The 24175-nt window shown below is 37.0% G+C and overlaps 1 protein-coding gene and 2 non-coding genes across 4 annotated transcripts in view; all 3 read left to right on the top strand.

The window, feature by feature from the left end:
* Positions 1–24175, top strand: part of kug (FAT atypical cadherin kugelei) — a 413066-nt gene that overhangs the window by 15771 nt on the left and 373120 nt on the right. The gene's annotated exons all lie outside the window — the stretch shown is intronic.
* Positions 15094–15164, top strand: TRNAG-GCC (transfer RNA glycine (anticodon GCC)). Its single transcript has one exon. It is a non-coding gene; the product is annotated as a tRNA-Gly (tRNA).
* Positions 18108–18178, top strand: TRNAG-GCC (transfer RNA glycine (anticodon GCC)). The gene has a single exon. It is a non-coding gene; the product is annotated as a tRNA-Gly (tRNA).

Genomic DNA, 24175 nt, shown 5'->3' with positions numbered 1-24175 from the left:
ACAAAAAAAAGAAGAAAAACTAAAGTAAACAACTAGAAAAAATAAGATGACAAACTCTATGTAATCCATAAATTAGAAGAGCTAAAAACAAAACAAAAAAACAACAGAAAACTCACATATTACAGTTCAATTGTCTGGCAAAAGTGTTGAACACGTCTCACAGTGAGACACACTATTCTGGATCAGGTTCTGTCACTTTTTAGGTCCTTGTACAGGAGTTATTTTTGAAAGGGGGTCTAAAGCAGTCATAACCTCAAAATACGGGCTAATTATATCAAAAACAAAGGGAATCGGAGACGACTTGTTAAAATCTGGAAGCATCGTGTAAGGGGGAGTGGTAGTCCTGCTAAATTTGTGCCTTACGTGTACACATGGTTGGGGAGTAGACTTTAGACCTGACTGGTACTGGATAAGTCGAATTTGACGTGTTCCCTTTCAGGATGATCATGTATTTTGGATCTAACTTCACTCCTGGGTCTTTGAGGGAACTGGATGTCGGCAAAATATCGCTTTTGGCGCTGCGTGACCTCATAAAACTCCTGGATATATTTTTAACAAATGTTTGCTTTCCACGTAGTTTTACAAACAGTTCGTAGTAAAGAACTGTAAGTAATGAGCGACCCGGCTCCATAGTAACCGAAACTCTAAAAGAAGAAAATTTGATACCAATAGATGCATCAATAAGTTTATTCCTACCCGTCAAAAGTTACGAGCCTGAGAAAATTTGCCTTATTCTTAAATAAAAGGGGAAACATCCCCTGAAAATCATAGAATCTTAATCAAAATCAACACCATCAGATTCAGCGTATCAGAGAACCCTACTGTAGCGGTTTCAAGCTCCTATCTACAAAAATGTGGAATTTTGTATTTTTTTCCCAGAAGAAAGATCACGGGTGTGTGTTTATTTGTTTGTTTGCTTGTTTTTTGTTGTTTTTTTCCCAGGGGTGATTGTATCGACCCAGTTGTCCTAGAATATCGTGAAAGGACTCATTTGAATGGAAATTAAAAGTTCTAGTGTCATTTTTAAGCGTCCGAAAGGATTGGAGGGCAATCTGGCCTCCTCCCCGCCCCTTTTCCCCGAAGTCGCCCGATCAAAAGTTTGAGAGAGCCATTTTGTTCAGCATCGTCGAAAAATATAATAACTACGTCTTTGAGGATGACTTAATCCCCCACTGTCCCCGGAGAAGGGCTGCAAATTATGAACTTCGCCCAATGTTTACATAGTATTGGTTATGGGGAAGTATACAGACGTTTTCAGGGGGTATTTTTTTGGTAGTGGACATTTTAACTTAAAACGAACAGGAATTATTTCGTATATGACAGGGACCGTCCCCTCCTCAACGCCTCGCTCTTTACGCTAATAATTTCGGTTTGTTTTAAGTTTTAATGTCGCTCCTTACTTTCAGTCACAGTTTATATAATTAGCAGTATGATCTTTCCCTATCTCACCCATTATAAAAACCCGGATCGAGGTGTGAGTGCTCCAGAGAACCTATAAACATAAGCGGCATTAGATCTTTTCGCGGGTAGACAAAGAATAATTACCTACGGAACAAGTACTAACAAAACCACTTGGCCGGCTCAACCAATAAGTGCACAAATAAGTGGGAGGAGCTTTTTGTTCGCACCGAGAATGAAGAGCCAGAAATCATCTGCGGTAAACTTACTGGATAATTATATAAACTGTGCTTTCAGTTAAAAAACCTGTTTTATTTTTATGTTATGCACTTGGAGAAGCCAAGATAAGAGCGCTATTAAGAGGGCGTAGATGGGCGCAATAGAACTAGATCTACGGCTACCCAGTAGAACAACTTTAATTGATATCATTGAAATTTGGTTTTCAATTAAAGTTCGAAGTTTATCTTCAATTCTTCTGAAAGTTTGTAGGTTCCATGTCTGTTGACTATGAAATATTAGGGCTAGGCTTAAAAGAGAGACAAGAAAGCAAAGAATAGTTTTATTTGGGCTTTATAGTTCATTTTGTAATTCCAACGTTAGGTGGCACTGGTTGTTTTATTCTTCTCAGAAATTGTTTTATCTTGTATTCATTTCTCCAATACTCTTTGGTAAAGACAGCCCAAATATTCAGAGAATTTCTAAAGTGTAGTTGTATGTGTATACCCAAAGTGTACGAAGGAAAGTAAGCAACCCCTTCGCTTGGGAAAAAATCTGTTTTTTTTATGTTTGTATATGTGTTCAAGTAGGAAGAATCTGTTTAGGTAGCCTACATTTCAATGGGAAAGGATTTATTCGGGGGAGGGGGCTTACAAAAAACTTCAAAAAACACATCAAAATTTGTTTATATTCATTTTGTTTCCTTTTTTACGAGTCGAAAAAACATTTGGAGGGGGTCAAACCTCCTACCCCTCTGGATACGGTTTTGCTGAAATGTCTTTGTTATTTTAGGTATTATTCCTCACTTTTAGGGTATATAGAACATATACAATTATGACTATTAGCCAGTTCAGTCTGCTGGCAATATGCCAAAATTATAATAATTTAATTTAATTCATTCAGTATCCGGCAGGCTCAGTTAGATATCGTAACCTTTTTCAATTGTGTTCGTAGTTTCAGGAAACAGAATAAACTAAATGTTTCTTCTTCAATCTACATCATCATGCTAAAAGGTAGCGAAGAGACATTTTGTCCAATTTTCCAGGACAGGAAAGAAAAACATCTGTCGATTATTTTCGAAAACATTGTAGAACGTCTGAAATGATCGTTGATTTGATAAATTATAAATCAGTATGGAATCATTACATTCTTCAATGATTAATTTTCTTTCTTTCTATCAGGAAAATTACGTGAATGTGTTTATGGAATAAAGTACCTGCACCTGAGGGGGGGGGGGTTTGATGTTTGATTCGGGCCCAAGAACATTCCATTAGAATTATCTTTTGAAATTTTCGAAGAGGAAAAATCGCCAAACATACGCAAGTAAGGGAATATGGGGTTTGAGCCTATGCCATTTAGCTCGAAGAATATTAGCACTTATTGTCTGATTTACACTTTAAAAATGGTTCAGTATAGATAGAACGATACGTATTTATTTGTAGAAAAGCAACTGGGCTAAATCAAACAACAAAATATGAAAAAACAAAACCAGAAAGAAAGTACCAAATAGCGGAAAGAAGTAACAAATAAATATAAATAAGTTATACAGCTGACTAATGTGGTTGATACTTGGGCACTATATGGGCCTTTACAAGGAAACCAGACACGAAAAACCCGTTTTTGACGGGTTAACCGCTATAGAATAATAAATGATCGCGCGGTTTTCATTGCGTGTACGATATTTAAACGGTTTTTTGGGGGGTTTAGGGGGGGGGACGTACCTAGGTTAGGTTACATATTTAATATATGTTTTGCTTTACCCCCACCCCCCTAATGTACAAATATATTGCCAAAATTTGTTTATAGACTGTTACATATTCATCCTATTTTATTTCATTAGCATTAACCAAAATTGACTTTTTAGAAAGGCCCATATAATGTCCAGCTACCATGTAGTTTACATATCCTTTTCACACATCATTCCTAAAACCACCACTATGAGGCGGGTATAATACCCAGACACTTTTTTGGGAGGGGGAATATAATCAAAAACTTTTTATTTGATAATTTGAATACTGTTCAGAAGTTTCGAAATTTGGGGGGGGGGGCTCATCAGGTACGTCCCTGCCGTAAGGGATTGACGATGCTCAACGTTTCTCCCAATGTTTTGAGGGATAGAGCTTATTGGGACGACAAGGTCACTGACACATCACCCTGTCCATAGACGAATAGCGAGACGGGGCCCGAAAGAATTACAAAAAAAATCTGATTGCCATAGATCTATAGGTGGTACATGGCTATATCCCAAGAGATGATCCAGCCAACTGTAAATATTTAATCCACAAAATATATAAATAAAACAGTGCCGGTCGCCTAACTTTATCCACCGATACGCTTAAATGGCAAAAGCTTTTAAGGCGATCATTACGAAAAGCTTGCGTTTCCCGCTAAAATTTGAAGCATTTAATCAGTTCAATTTTTCAGTACAATTCATTTTATTTAACATCAAAATACATTTAACTAATATGCCAATACCTGCCCCAAGAAAGATACAAAAAAGCGCTTGCGATTGGGCGGGTACATACAACTCTTTTAATAATTAATGATTAACTATAAAAAAAAATAAATTAATAATAATAATAAAACAAAAACACTAAAAAGAAGAAACAAAAGAAAAAAAACAATCTCTAATCAATTCATTTAAATAATAATAATAATTTAAATCAATCAATCAATTTTATTCAATCATTAAACTCAACAAAACACACTTCAATATAAACTCCCCCGTAAGGCTCTATGGCCAGGAAAAAAACAGGGGAGAAACAAAAATGAAACAAATACATAAAAAACAAAAACATTTCCAACATCACACATTCGCACCTTTAAGAGACTCAACACACACACAAAAAAAAAATCATAAGATACTATGATCCGCAAAAAAAAGAAAAGAAAAATCAAAAACTAAACAGGGGACTACCAAGCAACCAGTCTTTCTTTTTTCCACTCTTGATAACATGGTGAAGTACTGTTCTTTTTTAAGGTCTGAAAACTGTGATAAGAAACATCCTTTCTTATTTCACAGATTTAAAAAAAAACTAGCATATTTGAAGTGTTCAGTGTTAAATTACAGTTCATAAATTTTAGATATTCGTTGGAGACTCTCATGGCATTGAACAATGCTAGGCCTATGCATTTACTTCACTTCGGGGAACTGCTTCACTTTGCAAGTCGACGTTATCCATCATTGTATTTACTCGGTTTATTTGTTATTAACAAACATCGTCACTCCAAATCCATCTTAAGCTAAAACTGCAAGAGTGAACCCTCCTAAAAGGCCAGCTGTAGCGGGTTTCTCCTGTGCAACGGTTTCCAATGTTAAACGGCTAACTTTAGCCGTTTAACGGCATCTCTATGATTTTATTTTTAGATCACAATATATGAAAGTATCCAAAGCTCTCTTTGATTATATTTTTGCTTGAATATCCCATTTTGTCATTAATTTTAGGAGTCGCAATATTCTGTAAATTACGACAAAAATTAATTTATCCTTAAATGAAATAAAAGTTCAAAATAGGGATAAAATCCTTTTTAATAGACAGTGTATAGAAATTCACAAAAATACCAGATATTTCGGTCACTGTGACCGAAAAATCTGGTATTTTTTTGTGAATTTCAATACACTGTCTATTAAAAAGGATTTTATCCCTGTTTTGAACTTTTATTTTATCGTCATGGAAAGGCAGTGTGATCTCCGAAATTATCTACGTCATATATATCTTTAAAGAAATATTGGTACTTGTGCATTATCCTCAACACACTTAAGAAGTGAAGTCAGATTAATCATAATGAAATATACGAAAATAGGTACTGTTCTTTTATCGGTAACACACGCGCGATAGATGACAAAAGGAACTAGTCAACCAGGTTGTTTAAACGGAGAATTTGATTGCAAACAGCGGTTTCTCATTGCGTTTAAAATATTAAAACTTTAGTTTGTTGGGGTTTAGGGAGGAAAAAGATACCTAGGTTAGTTTAGGTTACGTATTTAATATATGCTATTCTTTACCCCCCCCCCCCCTGATGTTAAAATATGTAGCCGAAATTTATTTCTAAACTATTATATTTTTATCCTATTTGTTTATGTCATTAGCATTAACCAAACTTCACTTCTTGCGTGGGTTACAGATAGTAGAACAGTCCTAAAATATAATGAAAATATAAAACTATTTACAAAATTATGGAAACTGCAACAGATAATTATGGCAAGCAGGCAGCTCAGAACGTGTTACATTAAACACCTAAACCTAACCACCTCTATATAAATATTTATATTTTATTATAAATATTTATATATATATATATATAAATATTGATATCTATATAAATGTTTATATCTACATAAATATTTATATTTATATAAATAAATATTTAATTAAATATGCCTGCATCATAGTTTTCTCACTAAGATTAAGCTAATTATAACCGATTGCAGACAGACAAACCGGTATTTCTCAGATCAAACAGAGCAAACCTGAGTGTGATAGGGATAATACAAAAGTATAGAAATATTGATTATTAAGATTTTAGGCTTTAAGACTGTCTTTGGTCATATAAATTAATTATTTGAAAAAAACTACGTTTTCTAAAGAGTTAAAGAGGCTGAGTTACAAGGTCGAACCTTAAAACGTACAGGGATTAGGAGGCACAGTTGGGGGGCTACCGTCCCCCAAACCCCCGCTTTCGCAGCCTTTAAATAAAAAAAAGTTCTTTAAACTGAAAGTAAGGAGCAACATTAAATCTTAAAACGAACAGAAATTATTCCGTATATGAAAGGGGCTGTGCCCTCCTCAACGCCTCGTTCTTTACGCTTAATTTTTTATTTTTTAAAAAAAAGAGTTGTGAGAAAGTCAAACTTTAGCGTAAAGACCAAGGCGTTGAGGAGGGCACAGCCCCTTTCATATACGGAATAATTTCTGTTCGCTTTAAGATTTAATGTTGCTCCTTACTTTCAGTTTAAAAAACTTTTTATTTTATTTAAAGGCTGCGAAAGCGGGGTTTGGGGGCGGCAGCCCCCCAACTGTGCCTCCTAATCCCTGTACGTTTTAAGGTTCGACCTTGTAACTCAGCCTCTTTAACTCTTAAGAAAACGTAGTTTTTTTCAAATAATTTCTGCACGTTTTTGTGCAGTTTATTACTCAAGGGTCGACCTTGTAACTCAGCCTCTTTAACTCTTTAGAAAACGTAATTTTTTTCAAATAATTTAAAAAAGAAACTGAGTTTCTTTTTAAAGTTTAAATTCATTATATAAAAAATTTGCTCTGACAGTGAATCGAACCCGAGTTTTCTGCCTGACAGTCTGGAGTATCAACCGATAGACTAAACAAACACAAGTGTAATTGTTTTTTAGTAAATTGAAGCTATTTTCGACGCAAGCAAATTCCCAAAATCTTGATATTTGGTTTTTGGAAAACAGGGAAGGAGTGATCAGATTGAGCTGAAATTTCGAGGATAAGCTTCCAGGCCCCGGGAAAGCTTATCCTCTAAATTTCAGCCCGATCAGACAACATTAAAGGGGGTTTGTGGTGGGAAAAATTAACATGGGCTATTATAGAAAAAAGAGGTTTTTCGTAAATGTAAATTCGGGGGATAATTTTTTCGGTCTGAAAATATGAAAAGGCCCTAACAGGTCAAATTCTGCTTCGAATGAGTCCTCATTCACCCGGATCAGTTGCCAACTGTGGCCTGTAGGCGTGGCTAAGAAAAAAAATATGAATTTTAAGTGGCTATATTTGGTTTTTTGAAAACAGGGAAGGAGTGATCGGATTGAGCTGAAATTTCGAGGATAAGCTCCCGGGCCCTAGGAAAGCTTAACCTCTTAATTTCAGCCCAATCAGACAACGTTAAAGGGGGGCTGTGGTGGGAGGGTCCAAACTTCCGGCCCAGTTTACCCCATAAAGATAAAGTCGGAGGAGGATGAAATTTTGCAAGTTTCCTAGTTTGAGCTTGGGCTACAAAATGCGATTGCCGCCGTCTCTCTGCGACCTCTAGGACCTGAAATCGCTTAACATTGTGGTGGGTCGCCTCTTTATAGAGGCACAAGTGTGCCTCCTTGATTATAAAAGTTTTCTAACCATTGATAATGTTGTGGGAAAGTATTAATACCAATCAGTCCACATGGCGGTGGTGAGCTGGAATACAGTTCTTCCGCTTCAAAATGTTTGCCATGTCCAAATGGTTTATCATAATATCCAGTCATCCAGCTGCTTGAAATTGTAGACAAGCGGGTTGATGGCCATTCTGTTCTTTGTCTGAGTACGGGAATGACTAAGTATAAGCACTGGATCACTCAACTTACGTTGCCAATTTTGGAATTGGTTTTCAGGCTAGTTGTTTTATGAATAATTGCTCTGAGTCACATGGTTACAAACAGTATATCTCGATTTATTTTCTTGCTATATAAGATACAGCTAGAGGTGCCGGGAGTGTAATAAACAGGGATGGTAAATTTTTACCAAATCATATTATTGACTTACGAATAAAGTGAATATACCACTCGATGCCTCTTTACGAATATGACAATCATTATTGTCGGAAATGAATTTTAGCCCCCACCCCCATATATACCAATTCAGGGTATATATTTGCACATTAGGGGGGTGGGGGGAAAGCTTAATCTTACCTCTCATTTACATCATAAATAAAATTTGCCCCCACCCCCTAATTTGCAAATATATACCCTGAATCCGTATAAATATGGATGGGGGTAGAATTCATTTCTGACAAAATCATTATTATATTTGGAAAGAGTATATAAAAAGGCATCGAGTGGTATGTTTACTTTATTCGTAAGTCAATAATATGATTTGGTAAAAATTTACCACAGGGATTAGGACCAGATGCGCACCCACAAGGGGTCTAAAGGGCCTGTAGCCCCCCCCCCCTCCCAGAAAAAAACAATACATTCTGTTTTTAAATCTTATATAATCTGCTAGGTTTTATCATTCAATCCTTAGTCCTTGGGCTACTCAAAACTTTCATCCAAAGAGCTAAAATAAACTTAGTGATGCCTTTAAATACCGTTTTTTTTTTAAAGAATAAAAAAAATTATGTTGGTTGGCATAGGGACCCCCAGTCAGCCCCCCCCATAATTATTTTCCGGGCGCCCCACTGATTGGGACCCTGCTCTTCTTTAGGATATATCAATGCAAAATATTGTGTAGGATCTGGTATTTACGTTTTATATCGATCACACTGTTGTTCTTGATTTGTTGTAAAACCAGTTTCTCTGTGTGCACTCGGAGATAATTAGCTTAGCCTTAGCGAGGTAAACTGCTATGCAGGTATATCTTTATTAAATATTTAATGTATAGTGTTGGTTAGGTATTTCATATAATGCGTGGTACGTGTCTGTTATAGCGCCTATGTTAAGTTCTTCATCCATTGACGCACTGTAGAACCGATTTCTTCGTTAGTTTCTTTCAGCTTAGCGTGAGACACGACAAGGAGAAGTGACAGACTAGATGAGGATATATAGTTTGTGCTATATATTTGCACATTAGGGGGGGGGGTAAATTATTGGACAGTGCGAAGTTAGAAAACAATTCTTACTTCATAATATGCAGAGTAATTGTACCTAACACATTTTGCATGCAGACCCGCTATACTTTACCCCCCCCCTCTCTAATGTGCAAATATATTGCCCAGATTTGTTTCTAAAGTATTATATTTTAATCAGATTTGTGACATTTCATTTGGATTAGTCTGAGAAACAGGTTTTACTTAGATGAAGAACTTAACATAGGCGCTTTAACAGACAAGCACCTATGCGTTCTTGGCGGCTTGCTCTCCATAATTCTCCGTTGTAGTTTTTCATAATTACTAAAGTATTATGTTTTCATCATATTTTGGTATATTTCATTGAACTGCACTTCTTGATTGTGATGGATATAATACGTAAGTACCTAAACTCCTCCTAGACATCACTGGATCTAATTTATTGTTTGTTAAGCTTGTTGATTTTAACTTATCAGTGATTCAGTCATGTCCAAGAAGAATGGGTTTTAGCCAAGCCGACCGATGGCTCACTTTGTATGAAAGCTGAAAATTTCTCCGTGCACACACCCGCACATCAAATGAAATTGTTTAACCTAAAAAATGAGTTGTTGTGCGTTTTTTTACTCTGACGAATTCTTTTGGTATCCCGAAGATAGTGGCCTTAGACTGCCTTGTCTCACACTTGACATTTGTGACCCCTCCCCAATTACTGACTATCTAATCTATGCGAGGCCCGCATCCAAGAGGGGAGGGGGTGTTTGGGTAAAGTCCTTGAGAATGTGTATATCAAGGGGGTGCCCACTTTCCACACACCATTTTAGGGGAGATGATGTGCTACCCCACCTCCCCAAGGGCCATGCTCACTTGAATCTCAAATTACTATAAAGATGTGGAACGATTTTTTTTATTCAGGAACTGCTTCTAGTTTAAAAAAAGATTTTTCTTAAAAACTTTTTTCTGCTTGGGAGCTAGCCCTGAGAAACTAGGGGGCTAGAGCCGCCCTTAAAAAGGGCTTATATAGCTAAGCCCTAACGATAAAGATTGGAAGGGTTCAACAGTGGCCATAAACGTTCACTTTTAGTGCATCAGTGGCCAAATTCTTCAAAACTATAAAACTTGGCGCCCATGTTCTTCTGAATTAAATTCCTATATGTTTCTATATTTGTTATTGAAGATATCCTCCTTCGCCCCCTTATGCTAATGATAGTTGATTGTCATTTCCTGTATTATTGATTTAGAATAATTGGAATCCTCGCTGCAATAAAGGAAATTCGATTTTCTTTTTTGTCATCACGTATATTCGTCTTTGCTGTCTTTATGTCTCAAATCCCAATTTTTGGACAATTTGAAATTTCTCAATCGGACCTCTTAATTTCTCCCAAGACCAATCTGATACCCTGACAAAAAATAAATCCTTTTTGCTGAGCTAGAAAAGGCTCGGATTTATATACCGAGAACTTTTTCTTTTTTTTTGCCTAGGAGACGGGTGAAGAGCAGGGGCACCAATGGGGGGATAGGGTGGAACTTGCATTCATAGATTTCCCCCCCTCCCTCCCCTCTTAGATTTTGAAAATTATTTTTTTTTAGTATTTTCATTGAAAAATACTAGTTTTTGTGTTTTCATGAAAAAAAGGTACTTGTTAAGAATCGCGAGAAAGATTGGATTGAGAAAGACCGAGATGCTACTTGAAAAACAGGTTTTCTCTGCTATGTGAGGTATTGCTCACTCCGTGACAAATATTCAAACTTTAGTATTTTGGGGTTGAAGGCGCAAAAACGGATACCTAGGTTAGGTTTCATATTTAGTAACTACTATGCTTTTCCCCCACCCCCTTAATGTACAAATATATAACCCAAATTTGTTTCTGAACTATTATAGCTTAATCATATTTTGTTTTTTTTCATTAGCATTAAATAAACTTCACTTCTCGCGTGACTACTGGATTGTTAGCAAGTACCAAAAAATCAACAACATTACTACCCTAGATTGAGAAAAATACATTTGGCCCTCTCCCCTACAGTTTTGTGAATTGGTGCTCCTGTTAAAAAACCCTATTTTAAGGGCTAAATGGCCTCACAAGTTTTGGTACTAAAAGTGTATTTCCTGAAAAATTACATTCTATTCGAAGGGGGATAGTGCTCATATTAATACCTTCCAATAGTGTGCCGGGATTATACACTTTTTTTTTAAACGTTTCCGATTAGATGCAAAACTGCCGTGCCAACATTAGGGGAGGTCCATACTTAACTCAAAATCGGATTTTTGTGTATACATGTTTTGTCAGAGGACAGTTCGGCCGACTACATTTCGCAAGTAGCGGAATGCTGCCTGGCCAGGTATTCACGAGTTACAGCTAAATGTCTAAAGGCCCATTCACAGTAATATTTTTATTAATATCGGAATTCAGCCGAATCCGAAACCCGGTAGTAGCTGATTTTAATCTTGTCAAATCTCGAAATTAGTAAAATGTTGTGAATAGGCCTTAAATGAAAAAGAGGGAAGGTACTTGTATGATATACGCCCTACCTGATGTTCTTCTAATATAATTCTCTGTCACTCAATCTTAATGAAATATACCAAAGTGAGACAAAACTATAATACTTTAGAAACAAATTTGGGCTATATATTTGTACATAAGGGGGTGGGGTTGGGGTAAAATATGGCGGGTCTGCATGCCTAATGTGTTAGGTACAATTATTCTGCATATTATATAGTAAGAATTGTTTTCTAACTTCACACTGCCCAAATACTTTGCCCCTCCCCTAATGTGCAAATATATAGCCCAAATTATATGTTCCATCTATTCTGCCACTTCTCTTTGTCTTGTCTCACGCTAAGCTGAAAGAAACTTAAAAAAAAAACAAGACGTTTAATGCATCAATGAATAAACAACATGAGCGTTAGGGCATGAACGTTAGGAACGTTAGGGCATTACAGTTTTGGTAAGTCCTTGTTAGCTCCCCTTGCTCGTTTAACCGGAAGTAAGAAAACTTGGCTAATTTATGGAAAGTAGTTTTGGTAAGTCCTTGTTAGCTCCCCTTGCTCGTTTAACCGGAATTTTACAGTTTTGGTAAGTCCTTGTTAGCTCCCCTTGCTCGTTTAACCGGAAGTTGGCTAAGAAAACTTGGCTAATTTATGGAACATGTCAAATAAAAATTTTTGTTATGTTTATCAACTGATAACAGTAATCTGTTTAGTATCATCTTTCCTTTTCAACTAGTAGTTCTTCGAATTTAGTATTTTATTCTGAAATTTTTAAATTTTCTCTGGGGGACATTTCCTCTGTAGCGGTAGCTGCAACCTAGTAAAGGATGAGCCTTTTCCAGTGGTAACCCCAAATCAATTATTTTGGAACGAAATAGAAAGTATACCATTGGAATCATCCTAGGCGAAAATCCCTTTACTTTCGACTTACAGTTCCCTGGCTTGAACAACAAGGAAGACACTTAGTGCTTGTTAATTATACAGAACACATCCAAGAAGTGAAGTTCGATTAATCCTAATGAAATATACCAAAATATGATGAAAATATAATACTTCAGAAACAAAATTACGGAAAATAAAGAAGAAAATTATGGAAAGCAGGCCGATCAGAACACATTATATTAAATACCTTACCCCCTAACCACCTTTATATATTAGACATTTAATTAAAATATACTTACATCGTAGTTTTTCTCACTGAAAATAAATAATCATAACTGATTGCAGAGAGGCAAAACGGTTTTCGTCAGATCTTACAGAGAGAAATTCTTGAGTGTTTCGTATAATTAACAAGTACTGATCATTTTTTTTGCATGGGAAGCACTTATATGTCCTCTCTTAACCTTCTTCACTGCTAGCAGGGTACTGGAACATGATAGAGGAGTGTTTAAGGATTCATGTTAAAGGAAATTGCTTCATTTGGGGTAGGGCCAGGTAGGACCTTGACCGGCCTGAAGATTCAAAAATGTCAAATGGAAAATAATTCAAGAATGGGTAAAAAATCAATTGGTACTGTTCTATTAGCTCGAAGCCTCGCGAGATGTGAAGCATGGTTAATGCTAATGAAATAAAACAAAATGTGATGAAAATATAGTAGTTTAGAAACAAATTTGAGCTATATGTTTGCACATGGGGGGGGTGTGGTAAAGCATAGCATATATTAAATACGTTACCTAACCTAACCTAACCTAGGTACCTCCCCCCCCCTAAACCCCAAAAAACTTAAATTTAAATATTGTAAACGCAGTGAGAAACCTCTGTTTGCAATCCTTGGCATAGGAAATCTCCTTTGAAATAACCTGTTTGACTAGTTTCTTTTATCATCTTCGCTGCGTGGCTTCGAGCTAATAGAACAGTACCAATCAATTTTCTTTAGTTCACCCCCTCCCCACCACTTGAAAGAAGTTAGGGCCTCTGAAAGTAGCCCATTGCATTTCAAGAAGTATCAGACAAAAATAATCATGTCAATAAGGGTTCCAGATATTTAGAATGAGATAGGATGAAGTTTCAAAGGTGGGACCTGATTCTTCAAATGGGTTTTTAGGACAAAATATCTAGACTTATCCATGGGCGTAGACAGCATATTGTCTAGGGGGGGGGGCAGTCGAGAGTGTGATGGAAGGCCTTTTATCAACTGCTTTTCCAACCATCTGCTTTTTCAGCCATATTTAACGTAAATTTGAAGGTATAGGGGGGGAGCTGCCCCCCTGTTCCCCTCCCTACGCCCATGGACTTATCCCATAAACAATGACGAACATTGCTGGTCTCACTCAAACGAAAACTCAAATGAATATATATTTTGGTAAAATTCTAGGTTAGCTACTTTTCACTATCATAGAAAGGGGTTAGGTTAGGAAAATGGAAGTTTCAGGGATGGGTCTACAGGCTAAAGTGTGTCCCGGGAAGGTTTTTTGAAGTACCTACCTCCACTCCTTCTCCCTCTAAAGGGTCCTGACCTTTGATGACCTTTAAAAATCTGTGTGTTATAAAAGTGAAACCTTGCAAAATAAATCTTCTGCTTAAATAAGTACAACGAAACTGTTTTCAGCTTCACAACTTTGCTCAATCCCAATTTGTAAGGTTTTAAAGATATGCAAATACATTTTCTAAATAAAAAAACAACAACATTGATATGGCTTAAAATTCTACTCAAATAACAGGAATTCCATTTTCAGTAAAGCCAGAGGAAAAGAAACTGTGGTAACTGAAAATTAAGGTAAAATGCTGTTTCGTCAAAATTTCAATAGGTATAGGTACCTGCCAAGTAGAAAAATTTTAAGACTTAGAAACATGGGCGTAGGCAGTATATTGTCTGGGGGGGGGGGCTGTCGATAGTGTGATGGAGTTTTATCAACTGCTTTTTCCAAACCATCTGCTTTTTCAGCCATATCTAATGTAAATTTGAAGGTCTAGGGGGGCAGCTGCCCCTTCCCCCTGCCCCCCTCCCTACGCCCATGCTTAGAAATCTGAAAAAGGTTAAAATAGAAGCTTGGCAATACCTTCCCAGAGTATGTTTTTGGCCCTGGAATCATTTTAGAATCCAGAGCTTAAAGCATAGCATATATTAAATACGAAACCTAACCTAGGTACCTTTTCCCCCCATAAACCCCAGAAAACAACAGTTTAAATGTTGTAAACCCAATGAAAACCATGCTTTGCATTCCATTTCTCTATTACAAATACACGTTTGGCGGGTTTCGTGTCTGGTTTCCTTGATATAATTATAGCGGTGGGTACCAGATAGTGAACAAGTACCAAAAATTTTATACCCTTTGAAATTGTGGCCCTAGAAGAAACATCAAAAATCCTTTCCTACGTTTGTTCTTCTAATTGTCATGTATATACTAACCGCTGTAACTTCTCCTCGCTACGAGTAACGTCTGTGTCATCCTGCCATGTAGGCTAGTTTGCAGACACGTCTGTATCGTTACTGTACTTCATTTACCTAACATATGTTCTTTAAATACATCAAAACTAAGTTTATTTATTAATTAAAAAGAGCATCGATGGTTCAGTGGTAGAATGCTCGCCTGCCACGCGGGCGGCCCGGGTTCGATTCCCGGTCGATGCAGTTTTACTATCAATTTTTAAACGAGATAAAATTTGTTATCTATAAAAAATTGATATAGTAGTTATTTTTCTTCTGTTTTTCTCTTCGTTGTCCTCTTTTTTCAATATATTATTTTCAACAAAGAGGGAGAAGACGAAAAAAGAAAAACAAAATGTCTCCTTTTTGTGGTTGACTTAACTCATCGAAAGACTAATTGGTACTTTAACTGGGTCAGGACTTTACCAAGAAGCATAGTCTCTCGTAGATATGCGAACTCTCGTGAAATACATCATCAAAATACGGGTATTTAATTAGGGGTTGGGATCAGGCCCGAGTCTCCCAGGATCTCTAGGTTACGGTGTTTTTCATAATTTTAAAAATATTTTTAGTTTGCCCTTTTTTGCGATTTCCGAATTTGCCTACCCTCAGAAATAAATTCTCTGCCTATATGCCTGTCCAGATAGGAGGTATACTATTTATTTGCTACCTTTCCCCCGTGATTGTTGTATCCTATGGAAGCACAGAATATGTACTATGTATAACTGGGAAGCCTTATACGGCATCTAATCTATTTGACTACTTTATGTAGTATCAACCACATACGATGTAAAAACGAATGTCCTCTACTGGATTAACCATACAAATACATTTGCACCATAGGAAGCCTTACTTTACTTCATCAATTATGTTTTATCTCAGGCTTTTCCTAGAGTAATTTGGACTTTCATTTATAAGGTCATTTTAACTTCCAAGAATAGAAAAAAAAATTCTGTAATGAAAAATTTAGCGATTTTGAGTCAGATTTACCGGAGGACTGCTAAGACATTGAGTTGCACTCTTAGAACCATTTTCGAAATTTCAATAAATAAAAAGCATCGTACTATTAAGACTAGGCCTATTCGAGATAATAAGTACCATTCCTGAATAAGCTGCAAATGGCAAGATTTCTTGCTAGCCTATTTTTTAAACGAGTTTTTTTTTTGGTTACTATGGGCCGTGGCTCGTTCTTTACTAGGTTGCAGCTACCGCTGCAACCATGATAAGCCAAAGTACCGTATATGACAGGTGATATTTTGGCCCCGTGGAATAATGTGCAACTCCTTGAAACGCGCATAACCATAAATTGGGGGAGAATTAGAGACAGTCTTAATCAAGAAGAAGGTTCCTTGCATGGGTATGATTTTGGCTGCAAACAGGAGAATAAGGGGATCCCCCCCCTAGGACGGTTTAACCAAACATCATACTGGGAAAATTGGAAAATTTTGCCTTAATTCTCATGTTTCACCCGCTCTGGAAAAGGTAACTACATACCTCTATAAGGGCCGAATTTGTTTGTACGCATTGCTATGATGACTAGTGTTTTACTCAAGTTTAAGAGCAAAGAATAAATCTTGGGATCCTATTTTATTCTATTGCTGAAACACACGTTTAATTCCAAAGTCTACTTTTTACAGATGAGTACATACAGGTCGAACTCTTTGAGGGGAGCCACCAGAGCCACTGATCCAATCTTAAGGTGGTATTTTCCACGTGTACAGACCATCCAGCATTCATATTCTGCTGATTCTCCGATCCCTTCCTCTAGAAAAGATAACCATATCTTTCCATAAAGGTCGAACCTGTGTGTGCGCTATGATGGCTAGTGTTCTACTGAAGTTTAAGGGAAAAAAAAGTTGGCCTGTATCCCCTTTTGTCTAATAATTAGACACAGGTTTAATTACATATGCCACTACATATGCAGGCTGAACCCTTAGAGGGGGCCTACTAGAGGATTGGGCCCTTCGACCCGACTCTCGGGTGACTTCCCCCCTTGACCGAGATTTTCTCCATGTACAGGCCGTTCAATATCCAGATTTTGCTGATTCTTGGATGCTGATATTGGCATTTCATCAGTTGAAGAAAATGGCCGTTTGCCAGTTTACGAGGGCAATGCAAGAGCATTTAGGGACAACTAACGTAAATTCATCCCGATAATAATTCAGTTTTACAGGATGATTGGCTAAATTTTCCTCACTGACGTTTATAACACTAAATATTTATCAATTGCATTGGACCATTGCTGTAATAAAAGTCATAAATCAATGTTATCATTATAATTTAGCTTAAATTACTGGTCTCATTTCAGCTATGACTATTCTCGATTTTGTCTAAATGTTTGATTGAATGTTTCTTCATGATTTAAGCACAATCGTTGTGTTTTCTCAAGGAAGTACTCTATTGGCTTAAAAAGAAGGAAAAAAATGGTTCACGTTCCTGTTTGCTTTTGCATCATTGTTTACTTTGTATAAAAGCTTTCTTTGGGAGAGGAATTATTCTGTATATGGCAACAGTGCTTTTAGCCTCGACTTAATTCACAGTATTCTAGTTGAAATAAAGCTTGCAAATGAATTCTCACGTTTCGTCGCAATCATCGCTACTTTTACAACTTCCATAGGTAATTCATATGATCAACGACAAACGTTACGTATGAAACTGGACTAATCAACCTTGTGAACCTGAACAACCTTCAGGGCAGGGGATACGGGATATTTAATACGAAACCTAACCTAGGTGCCTTTTCCCCCCATAAACCCCAGAAAACAACAGTTTAAATGTTGTAAACCCAATGAAAACCATGCTTTGCATTCCATTTCTCTATTACAAATACCCGTTTGGCGGGTTTCGTGTCTGGTTTCCTTGATACAATTATAGCGGTGGGTACCAGATAGTGAACAAGTACCAAAAATTTTATACCCTTTGAAATTGTGGCCCTAGAAGAAACATCAAAAATCCTTTCCTACGTTTGTTCTTCTAATTGTCATGTATATACTAACCGCTGTAACTTCTCCTCGCTACGAGTAACGTCTGTGTCATCCTGCCATGTAGGCTAGTTTGCAGACACGTCTGTATCGTTACTGTACTTCATTTACCTAACATATGTTCTTTAAATACATCAAAAATAAGTTTATTTATGAATGAGAATAAGCATCGATGGTTCAGTGGTAGAATGCTCGCCTGCCACGCGGGCGGCCCGGGTTCGATTCCCGGTCGATGCACTTTTGCTATCAATTTTTAAACGAGATAAAATTTGTTATCTATAAAAAATTGATATAGTAGTTATTTTTCTTCTGTTTTTCTCTTCGTTGTCCTCTTTTTTCAATATATTATTTTCAACAAAGAGGGAGAAGACGAAAAAAGAAAAACAAAATGTCTCCTTTTTGTGGTTGACTTAACTCATCGAAAGACTAATTGGTACTTTAACTGGGTCAGGACTTTACCAAGAAAAATAGTTTCTCGTAGATATGCGAACTCTCGTGAAATACATCATCAAAATACGGGTATTTAATTAGGGGTTGGGATCAGGCCCGAGTCTCCCAGGATCTCTAGGTTACGGTGTTTTTCATAATTTTAAAATTATTTTTAGTTTGCCCTTTTTTGCGATTTCCGAATTTGCCTACCCTCAGAAATAAATTCTCTGCCTATATGCCTGTCCAGATAGGAGGTATACTATTTATTTGCTACCTTTCCCCCGTGATTGTTGTATCCTATGGAAGCACAAAATATGTACTATGTATAACTGGGAAGCCTTATACGGCATCTAATCTATTTGACTACTTTATGTAGCATCAACCACATACGATGTAAAAACGAATGTCCTCTACTGGATTAACCATACAAATACATTTGCACCATAGGAAGCCTTACTTTACTTCATCAATTATGTTTTATCTCAGGCTTTTCCTAGAGTAATTTGGACTTTCATTTATAAGGTCATTTTAACTTCCAAGAATAGAAAAAAAATTCTGTAATGAAAAATTTAGCGATTTTGAGTCAGATTTACCGGAGGACTGCTAAGACATTGAGTTGCACTCTTAGAACCATTTTCGAAATTCCAATAAATAAAAAGCATCGTACTATTAAGACTAGGCCTATTCGAGATAATAAGTACCATTCCTGAATAAGCTACAAATGGCAAGATTTCTTGCTAGCCTATTTTTTTAAACGAGTTTTTTTTGGTTACTATGGGCCGTGGCTCGTTCTTTACTAGGTTGCAGCTACCGCTGCAACCATGATAAGCCAAAGTACCGTATATGACAGGTGATATTTTGGCCCCGTGGAATAATGTGCAACTCCTTGAAACGCGCATAACCATAAATTGGGGGAGAATTAGAGACAGTCTTAATCAAGAAGAAGGTTCCTTGCATGGGTATGATTTTGGCTGCAAACAGGAGAATAAGGGGATCCCCCCCTAGGACGGTTTAACCAAACATCATACTGGGAAAATTGGAAAATTTTGCCTTAATTCTCATGTTTCACCCGCTCTGGAAAAGGTAACTACATACCTCTATAAGGGCCGAATTTGTTTGTACGCATTGCTATGATGACTAGTGTTTTACTCAAGTTTAAGAGCAAAGAATAAATCTTGGGATCCTATTTTATTCTATTGCTGAAACACACGTTTAATTCCAAAGTCTACTTTTTACAGATGAGTACATACAGGTCGAACTCTTTGAGGGGAGCCACTGATCCAATCTTAAGGTGGTATTTTCCACATGTACAGACCATCCAGCATTCATATTCTGCTGATTCTCCGATCCCTTCCTCTAGAAAAGATAACCATATCTTTCCATAAAGGTCGAACCTGTGTGTGCGCTATGATGGCTAGTGTTCTACTGAAGTTTAAGGGAAAAAAAAGTTGGCCTGTATCCCCTTTTGTCTAATAATTAGACACAGGTTTAATTACATATGCCACTACATATGCAGGCTGAACCCTTAGAGGGGGCCTACTAGAGGATTGGGCCCTTCGACCCGACTCTCGGGTGACTTCCCCCCTTGACCGAGATTTTCTCCATGTACAGGCCGTTCAATATCCAGATTTTGCTGATTCTTGGATGCTGATATTGGCATTTCATCAGTTGAAGAAAATGGCCGTTTGCCAGTTTACGAGGGCAATGCAAGAGCATTTAGGGACAACTAACGTAAATTCATCCCGATAGTAATTCAGTTTTACAGGATGATTGGCTAAATTTTCCTCACTGACGTTTATAACACTAAATATTTATCAATTGCATTGGACCATTGCTGTAATAAAAGTCATAAATCAATGTTATCATTATAATTTAGCTTAAATTACTGGTCTCATTTCAGCTATGACTATTCTCGATTTTGTCTAAATATTTGATTGAATGTTTCTTCATGATTTAAGCACAATCGTTGTGTTTTCTCAAGGAAGTACTCTATTGGCTTAAAAAGAAGGAAAAAAATGGTTCACGTTCCTGTTTGCTTTTGCATCATTGTTTACTTTGTATAAAAGCTTTCTTTGGGAGAGGAATTATTCTGTATATGGCAACAGTGCTTTTAGCCTCGACTTAATTCACAGTATTCTAGTTGAAATAAAGCTTGCAAATGAATTCTCGCGTTTCTTCGCAATCATCGCTACTTTTACAACTTCCATAGGTAATTCATATGATCAACGACAAACGTTACGTATGAAACTGGACTAATCAACCTTGTGAACCTGAACAACCTTCAGGGCAGGGGAGGAGCTTGTGTTTTGATTTTTTTTTTGGGGGGTATAAAAAATGTGCTGACAAAAACGTCCAGTGCTCTGAAAATCGCTGACACATAAGCTAAATTAAACTAAAAACATAAGCTAAATTTCAAGGTTAGCGCTGATCACCGACATCTTGGTACTTTAAGGGGCCACCCCTTTCCCCTTAGCGGCACCCCTGCTTCAGGGGTGTCAGTTGGGGAGGACAGGGGCCAACTTTAACCTGTATTTTGGAAAATGCAGCTTTTCTATTATTTTCGTAAAAAAAAAATCGAAATTAAGTCAAAACTGCCTCTTTAGTCTTTGAAAAATACCTCTATCTTCATTTAAAAATTGAAACAAATTTATTTGTTGTAATGTACTAAATTTTATTCTTTAAGTCTGAAGTTGGTGGCAAAGGGATGGGGAGTCCCTCCCGAGGGAGGGAGTAGGCTGCAATCCACAAGAAGGCATGTGGAAAAAAAAATCTGGGAATTGAGGTTGTCACGTCCAGATCATACTGAGGAGGGGGGCTGGAACCCACAAGAAGGTATGTGAGAAAAAATCTTGGAATCGAGGTTGGTACGTCCAGATCATACTGAGGGAGGGGGGGAGGCTGGAACCCACAAGAAGGTATTTGGGAAAAAATCTGGGAATTGAGGCTGGTACGTCCAGATCATTCTGAGGAGGGGGGGGGGGCTGGAACCCACAAGAAGGTATGTGGGAAAAAATTTGGGAATTGAGGCTGGTACGTCGAAACCTTGCGAGGAAGGGGTGGAGGATGCAACCCACAAGAAGGTATGGGGGGGGAAATCTGGGAATTATGGTTGGTTCGTCGAGGCCGTACCAATTAGTATTTTTCTTAGTTTACCCAAGCTTAATGGTTCTAGGGGATATACAGAATTTTAATTATAGAAACTACCGGAATATTGATAGGGGGGGGGGGGGTATTCCGGGTATCAAATTTCTTGGAAAAATTCGTAAAAGTTCTCATAGATATGGCAAAGTTTCGGGGAACTCCGTTACCACTGATTTTTTCCAGTGTCAGTTAATAGTTATTAATAGGGTCAATTAACTTAAGTAAAACTAAAGAAGCTAGAATTACATATAGCCTTAATTTGGCTAAAAACTGATACAAAAAAGATGACTTAGTATGAGAAATGTTGGGAACATTTTTGTATACTGAAATATGCGAAATATTGATACCTGATATAGTTTTGGTAGAGACCTGGCTATATATGACAACACTGTCTTTTAGCTTGGATCATTTATTGCATTGTTTACACTTCTGTTTGCTTTTACATCACTGTTTACCTAGTGTTAGAGCTTTCTTTGGTTGATGAATGACTGTGTAGTGATAACACTACCTTTTAGCTCGATTATGTAATGCTGAGAAGGACACGGACCAGGGGGTAGTAATTACAAAACTGTCATGCCTAGGTGTGGAAGGGGTGTCTTTTGTAAAACATATCTGTATTGGTTATCTTTCTAAACGCATTTATGCTTCTTTTATTTCAGGAAAGTAAGTATATAGTTTATTTTAACAAATCATAGTTCAGGCCTACTATAAAGGTCTACAATTTTTTCTGATCAAAGAAGACTTCATACCAACTTATTTTAGAAATAATTTGTAATGCACCATCTGGCCTATGTTGTGCGCTCTAGACCGCTGTATAAAATCTCATCAGGACAATTTCAGAGCAGGAGCATTTTGGAAATAGTTCAAATATCTCCAAGAATCAGTGAAAATGGGGATTGTATCGCGTGATCACATTCTAACGAAATTTTAGTGCGCCATCTATTATAGGTATAGAACAGACATTTACTGGCTATCGTGTTTTTGGCTAAAGTTAAAAATTCGGTGATTGTCAAGATATACATATTCATATCGACATATAAAAAGAAGATAGCCTCCCTTCAAATTCGCCTTTTTTGTGTCTAGAATATCATTACAGTTTTCGCGTATATACTTCTCAGCTAACCTAAGTTAGCTAGCATTTGATTTTAAATGAATAAGTCAAGCTAAGTTGAGGAAGGTTAATTGTAAAAGAAAATGTTACTTTCCCATTATATGGGCATTTCCAAAAAGTTTGGTTAATTCTAATGAAATAAAATAAAATAGGATGAATATATAATCGTTTATAAACAAATTTGGGCTATATATTTGCACATTTGGGGGTGGGGGTAAAGCATTGCATATATTAAATACGTAACCTAACCTAACCTAGGTACCTCCCCCCCCCCTAAACTCCAAAAAACAACAGTTTAAATATCGTATACGCAATGAAAACCACGCTATGGAAATTGCATTACTATGAAGCGGTGTCTTGAACTAACCCGTCAAAAACGGGTTTTTATTGACTGGTTTCCTTGTAAATGCCCATGTAATGGGAAAGTACCGGACATTTAAGGTAATGAATTTGTCATATGATTTCCTCCTTATCCAAAGCTATCATTTCTTAAGACGGGTTTTGGCAATTTATTAAATGAACTCGTTACGCTAAATGAACTAGCTCCATATTTTTAATGCCTGGGTTTTGATTGTGAGGGAATCTCCTTTCCCCTCGTATGTACCTATGCGTAAAACTACCCTTGGCTCGAGCTTTTGTAAGACCTATAAAAGAAGTCCTAGAAAGGGATATTCTAGGACTACATTTGTAGATAATTTCGGAGACCAGACTGCCTTTCCATGCCGGCAGTCATTTTATCCCTATTTTGAACTTTTCATTTAATTGACTACATTTGTTCCTGTCCTAAGAAAGACTAGATTGACTTGGGCTTACCTCCTGTGATATTATTGAAACTAAGCATACATTCTTTTAGTCAAGAAAGGGTACTTGTCCATTACTCACAACCCGCCCAAGTGGATTCAATTTACAGGTACACGGGTACGTGTACCTTTTGAAACAACTGAGACACTTGGGAGATAGATAAGATATATGTAATTTGGGCTATATGTTTGTACATTGGGGGGGGGGGGTTAAGTATAGCGGGGCTGCAAGAAAAATGTAACCTAACCTGACCAAAATACCAACTCTATATAATAAACATTTAATTAAAATATAGCCTAACTACAACGTAGGTTTTCTATTGAGCCTATGCTAATTGTCTCTGAACACATACAGCTATAAACCGGTTTTTGTCTGATTTTGATGATCTAAATTCCTGGCTGTGATTCTGAATAATGGAAAAGTACCGAAGAAAGTTTTTCACCTTTTGATAAACTTGGTGTGGTTTTAACTTATTTTAGAAATATTTCGTAGTGGACCATCTGGCCTATGTAGTGTGCTCTAGGCCGTTGTAAAATTCTCATTAGGACAATGTCAGAACACGCCAAACCGACAAGGCTGTTTTGTAATTGATGGAGAAGGGCGTTATGTCATTTGCTACTTTTGGGATCGACAGGTCGTTCTTTTATGATGTTCAATAGGTCTATGAAGATGGCGATGAAAGTGATTTATGGCTGTCATTTGTTGAAGAAGTAGCGGTTGGCAGATAGTTTTCTTGCCTCATTTTTTTCTCA

Source organism: Artemia sp. Qi Xiang Cuo, chromosome 13 (assembly GCF_049724085.1).
Source record: "Artemia sp. Qi Xiang Cuo chromosome 13, ASM4972408v1, whole genome shotgun sequence".
Lineage (NCBI taxonomy): Eukaryota > Metazoa > Arthropoda > Branchiopoda > Anostraca > Artemiidae > Artemia > Artemia sp. Qi Xiang Cuo.
This window is presented reverse-complemented; position numbering and strand designations above follow the sequence as displayed.